The following is a 6,998-nucleotide window of genomic DNA, read 5'->3' on the forward strand; positions in this document are numbered from 1 at the left end:
TCAGATGATAATATCTAGTGATGATATCATCAAGTGATTCATTCTTCAAGTACTTGAAGACCGAGAATTGGGTTTTAAGTAGTTTAATCTTTGAAGCACGAATTCCCACATTACCCTCAAAACGGTTTTCAAGAGCTTCCCAAAGCTCTCTAGCAGTCTTATACTTTCTGAAGGTGTGTAGAATCTCTTGTGGAAGAGCCATAGTAATCGCAGCATGAGCTTTGCTTTCAGCCTCATACATTTTCTTCTCTTCTTCTTCCATCTCTTTGTATTTCTTTATCTGATCACGACCCTCATACTCAGCAGTAGGTGGAATGTAACCATCTTGTATGCATACCCATATCTTAGCATCTTGGTACTTGACATATTGTTCAAAACGATCTTTCCACGCTACATAATCGGTTTTCTTAAGCATCTTCGGTGCCTTTGTAGCCGAACCCGCTTCCACTTCCATCTTAACTAGTTCCGTAATGTTGATTGAAGACATCTTTCACGAAACACACAGAAACCTGAAAAATAAAAATTTTATTTTTAACAGTACTGTAGGCGAAGTTGTGGATAACTTCTCTTAAGTCTGAACTTCGCTGATTCTGAACTTCGCTTTCTTTTTAAATTCGCCTGATTTGGCGAAGTTGTAGATAACTTCGCTTAAGGTAAGCGAACTTGTGATATAGGCGAACTTGTGATATAGACGAACTTGTAGATAACTTGTGAAGTAGGCGAAGTTGTGGGTAACTTCGCTGATATAGGCGAACTTCAGAAGGTAGGCGAAGTTGTGGATAACTTCGCTTAACCTTATATCTTCGCTGAAACCCTACGAACAGTGACGGCAACTTCGCCTGATGAACACGATGAATATGCAGGTTAGATTTCTGGATTTTACGAGGTTTGTGAAGGTGTTATGGGTTGTTTATGATTGTAGGAGGCGAGTATAACGCAAAAACTCAGAAAACTCGTCCCGCGAATAGTCGAACGGAACGATTTCTACACCCGCGTGATAATCCCGAACCACACAATCGAGCAAAAGCTCTGATACCAATTGTAGATTCCCAGCCGGATCTACACGAGATATCTCGTTCTACGTAGGTGCGGAATCCCTACGTAAGACGTTACGAGCGTAGAAGACGATACGAGTTAACACAATCGAACACACGTTACAATAAACAAATACTCGTTATATTGCAACCTTAAACACGTGATATCAATCACTGATTACAGGACTCTCTGACTCGTAAACTCGAATAATAAAACTTATTGATTAAGCCGTAACCTAATCAATATATATCACGACAACTTCGCCTGGCATGTTCAGGCGAAGTTGTCCCTAACTTCGCTTGTCTAACAAGTTCGCCTATATCAGCGAACTTGTTAGCTAACTTCGCTTACATCAAATACAAAACATTACAAACTCGATTACAGACACTAGACACTGAACTACTGACATCATGCACCAACAGTTATAAGCAGCAGGTGAAGGAACTGCAGGATCGTAAGTTAGAGGGTATTGAGCAGTTTAAGTGTGGGGATATGGTTTATGGTATAATTCCCGGTTGAGGCTATTCCCGGGAAAGTTGAGATCCCGTTGGTCAGGTCCGTTTATGATTACTGAGGTTTTCCCGGATGGCACTGTTCAGATAAAGGATAAAGGCGGGACATTTATGGTGAACGGTGATGGACTGATGCACTACACTAGCGAGCCGATGACTGATCAGACAGTCGAGGTATTCTACCTTGACCCACTCTCCGAGATGTAGACGTGCGGACGCATCACTCGGGAGACTGCCCGAGTTGTAGAGTTTGTATTTCTGTATTTGTGTGTGGAATCTGTTTTATTTGTTTTGTCTATTTAGAAAGTAAAAAAAAAGTATAAAAACCAAAAACACAAAAATATGCTTATTTGTTTATTTTTTTGTTTCCCGTTGTGTACGCCGCTACATGCGAGCGAGTTTGAGTTTTGCATGTTATATTATGCGCATGGTAGCTACGATGGCGTTTTGGAACAGGTTCTCCCGAGGTTGCGGCCGCGAATGAAATGCTATATGGTCGTTTGGATACTACTCAGCTGTTGAAGATTCTGCACACAAACCAGGGGAGTAGCCCGTTCTTTGTTTTAGTCTTGTATACTTTATTTTTATTTTCTATTTTATTTTTATTTTTATTTTATTTTATTTCTTTTCCTTAAACTCATCGAGGACGATTTCGTTCTAAGTGTGGGGATGGGGTTTATTTTACTCAGTTGTAGGAAAATTTTTGAAAAAAAAAATAATAATAAATAAATAAATAAATAAAATAATAATAATAATAATATATAATAAAAATAAATAAATAAATTGAAAAAAATAGTCCCTTGAAATTTGTTTTCTCTACGTTAAACATGAAATGATATTATTATCGAGTAGTGGTTACTTTATAACTTCTTGGTGTTTTAAAAATATATATATATATATAATAAATAAGAACAGTGCCCATTAGACCCGCACGTAATGTATGGTAACCGAACGGTTTAGACTCAGTAATCGTGTGTTGGTAGGCTCAGCCTTTACGAATGAAAGGGCGGTTTGGTTGTTGACCTAATTGAACCTCTTAAATGGCCTGACTATCGTGGGAAACATCTTAAGGGTTTTGTTTATTTAACTAAGCTCGTGACAGGATTAGAATGAAAAATCGGGTCATACTCAAGCCTCGAGTCACATGATCGTCTGTAAATATTAGTTGTTTTATCTTTTGTATTTGTTTCTGTTCATGCAAAGCCATGTAATATGAGTATAAAAAAAATTGCAAAAAGCCAAAAGGCAGAAAAAAATAAAAATAAAAGAGATGCATTTGTAATTGCGTGCACTTGAAAGAGAGCTAGAGTTTATAGTTTGTATATGAGTCGAAATGTTTTAATCATGTGGCAATAGGTTTAAGTCAAGTTGGGGTGGCTCGGCCCAGTAAAACCATAATGGAATTGGTGAAGTGGCAGCAGGGCTTTTAGGTGTGGGGTCAACTTAGTCATACAAATTAATAGAATTGTCACGCCTTATTCGCCTCGGTAAGTATTAGGGGCATGGGTTTAAAGTGGACAGCAATACCGACAATCGACCTGATCTAGCTTATAAGGTGAAAGTTGGAAGGGGTAACGGGTCACTTGTTCTAATACTTTAAAAAGAAAAAAAATATATTAATAATAATAGTAAATAAATAAAACCAAGAGTTGTCGGTTGAACTCGGATATGATCCTGTGTAGAACTCTTTTTCAGGGACGAAAAAGTCTTAAGTGTGGGGATATTTGATGTGTTGTAAAACACACGTATTTTCCGCACGTTTTATCTACATATTATAATATTTTTTTATATGTTTTAACTCGTTTTAGATAGGTTTCACATACATTTATTAATCTTGTAGGTTTTCGGTGAAAGAAAGAAAGATACCGAGCTTTTGGAGCAGTTTACGAGCATTTTACGCATACGTTTTCAAGTAAACAACTCAAGGCCCGACCCGTATGCATCATGGAGGCCCAAGACCCTATTATATTATAACATAAAAAAAATTAAAAAACCCTAAGCTACAGCAGGAGTTGCGATCGCAGCAGGTAGCCTACCTGCGATCGGGATTTCCAGGAGGAGAAAAAAAGAAAAAAAAGTTTTGTGGAGCTAGGGTTGGAGCTTGTGGCGGCTATGGCAGGAAGAACAAGCAAGAACAAGCCTCGGCGATCGTTTACCATCAGATTACAGCAGCAAACAGCAGCCCGGAACATCTCCATATCCTTTCATTCATTACTTTGTTCATCAAACTTTATTTTCTTGATCAATTGTTAACTTGTTTTATAATTGTGTTTGAGATTGAAGTGTTTATGATTGTTATTGATCGTTTAATGATTATTATGATGATTGGTATGAGTTTAATGATGATTTTGTTAAGTGTTTGCTGCTGTCCAAAAAATATGCTCGGCTAATCTTTTTAGTTCTACCTAGGGATGATGTTAATTGTTAGGTTTTGATGAGTTTGATGGATTGTTTGATTGATTGACTTAATTTGCTATTGTAAAGTTTGATTTAGACACGAAATAGGTTGTGTTTAAGGGCTGGAAATTTTAGTGATTCATTGCATAAACCCCGTGTGTCGGTTGATTAGTTTTGTATTGCTTGATCGGTGCATTGTTTGATTCTAGACTTTGTGTTTAGGGTTTGTTTGCGGTAGGTACAACCGTAGGGTTTTGTTGCATGATTTATTGGATTAAGTACAGCGGTTAGACACCTTTTTTGAGACCGAGAGGTGATAAGAAGTAGGGTCATCTCATTGCCTTTATATTCTAGAATAAGGATTGCGCGAGAGCAAGTTCGTTTCTTGTTAGGTTTAGGTGTTTTGAGTGACTAGTTGATCTATTTTAGTTTAAGTTGAATTGTTCCTTTATCCTTGGTTGTGTAGTATTCATTGCCATTAGGGTCGAGTGTCGGTGAGACCGAGAGGTGATCTAGCATTAGAACACGTTAGCAATTATTTCCCGGTTTGGTCGTTTAGGCGATTTTGAGTGGTTTAGGCTTGTTGAGTGAGACCGAGAGGTGATCCAGTGAGCCCGAGCGATCCTTAGTCGTGTCATCTTTAGGGACCGGTGTCTTGAAGTCATTCAATCCATTAGATGTTATAACTATTTGCTTATTTATATTTTGTTGTTATTATTAAATTTTTTCTTTTGCTGATATAAGTATATGTTGGTATTTGGTGTTATTATTTTGTTCTTGATTTTGATTCTTTTGTGTAATTTTTAGGTTTTTTTCTTTGTTATTACAAATAATTGTTTATGTAGATTGGTATTGTAGTTGATATTGTGTCTTACGTTCTCATTTTTTTTATAAATTGTAATTATTTCCTACGTTCTCATGTTAAGACTAAAATGCAAATGAACCTTCCTCTATATATATATATATATTAATAAACAAAACCGAAAATTTAAAATTGGTCGGGTTTTCAGGTTTGAAATCTAACAAATGATACAGGATTCACAACTTTTAGAAATTTAGTTCCGAAATTGAAATAAAAATAAAATTTTAAAAGAAAACAACTAGTATATGAAGTTGTTAAAAGTTTTAACCATTAATTAAAAAAGGAATACCGCCGATCTTTTAATGTATCGAATTACGCCACTAACGGGAAATATGACAAGAACACTTATATATAGGATGTACCAGCGGCGTATCCACCAGCCCTTATCATATTGTATTTGTCCCATTTTGCAAAATCATTCCAAATTTCTAGTTATTGCACACAACTGTACTTATTATGTTTTTCATGAGAGGATTTTGATAATTACGTGTCGATCCATAATTACCTTTATTGTCGGATGGTCCACACAATCCATCCCATTATGTTGTTTTAAGATATATACAATAAATACAATATATTTTTATATGAGAACTTGGAAATCAAGATAATGAACTATGAGAATCAAAATTAATAAAATATGTAACCAAATCCTTGGGTTAAGGAAAGTGAAAACATTAGGTCAAAATAAATAAATAAAACCATTGAGTTTAAACAAAATAAACGATGTTATTGAACTTACAACGAAATGAGTGAAACTCTAGAATAACACAAAATAATTAGAATAATGAATGAGAAACATTAAAGCCATGAACATTGTAATAATTAGACAAAACATTGGAGTCGAGAATAACAGGACAAATAAATGTAGCATTGAGCTAACAAAATGTAAACACGCAAGTCGATAAATCATTGGGATCGAAAATAAAAAATATAAATGAAAATCTAATATCAAAATAGATTAAGTTCTGGGAGTCAATAATAAAATGAATTTACAAATAATATCAATGTGAATAAAGGTAACATTGAGAATAAGAATAACAAAGCAAATAATTGAAACTTTCAGGTCAAAGTAAAACAATGGTATCGAATTGAAGAAACATTGAGATAAAAAATAACAAAATGATTCGAATAAAGTATTGAGCGGAAAGAGAACCAAAACAAATAACCAAAATGATTTGTGTAAAAATAATTATAAACTCAACCTGTACATGTGACTTCTATTAGATAGCTATAAACATAGCCCCGGATTTAAGTAAACAAATTCGTTCAGAAGTACCGGCCATAGATAATCAATATAGAATACGGTTTCTATTAGATAACTATGCACCTAAATATGTTCATCGTCCCAATTCCCACTAAACGATTACGTTTAAGGGAAATCGGTTATAGACCGTGAGATTGAAATAACAAAAGTAAACCGATTCAAAAATGCAACTATGATTGATGTATGAAAATAGCTCGCTAATTAACGAATAATTGAACTCAATATAAACTTCATAAACAACCTTCGAAATAATTCGATACGTAAAATTATTTCAATTATGCCCGAACACAATAATATATATATACACACACACACACATACATGAAGAAGAAAGAAAGAAAAACAAAAGGTAGCCTGCGATGCTTGTATTCTCGAAGATGGGTTGTGGTATGAAAATTATTATGGAGGCAGTGCCATGATTTATTAATCTGAAAATCATTGGCTTTGACAAAGAAGGAAAAAAAATGATTGTTGAGATTCGTTTAAGTTTGTGAATATCGGTTGCAAAATGTGATGCTTTTATAACTCAAAGTAAAAATAATAACAATAAAAAAATCTTTAGCTAGCGCTAAAGTTTGCAAAACTTTATGAAATTTTTAATGGGAAAGTTTTTCTGTTAGCCAGCGTCCTAGAAAATAGAGGGCCTTCAAATAAAATGACTCGTTGAAGATAAAACTCTTATTGTGATAATATAATAGCCTCATGGGCTTAGGACTTGTTTAAAGTAAACGATTTTGCCTTATTTGAAGATTTCATTTAACCTTGGAAATATTATAAGTATAATAAGAATAACAACAGGAATAGTAATAATTGTAGTGGTAATAATAATAATAATAATAATAATAATAATAATAATAAATGAACCAGACGTAAAGTTCTTTTTGAAGAAAATCAACTTGATTAAATACTTAAAATAATCGAGGATTTG

This window comes from Bidens hawaiensis, unplaced genomic scaffold, assembly GCF_021521415.1.
Source record: "Bidens hawaiensis isolate Kalapana, Puna unplaced genomic scaffold, B.hawaiensis_p1.1 tig00005013_1, whole genome shotgun sequence".
NCBI lineage: Eukaryota > Viridiplantae > Streptophyta > Magnoliopsida > Asterales > Asteraceae > Bidens > Bidens hawaiensis.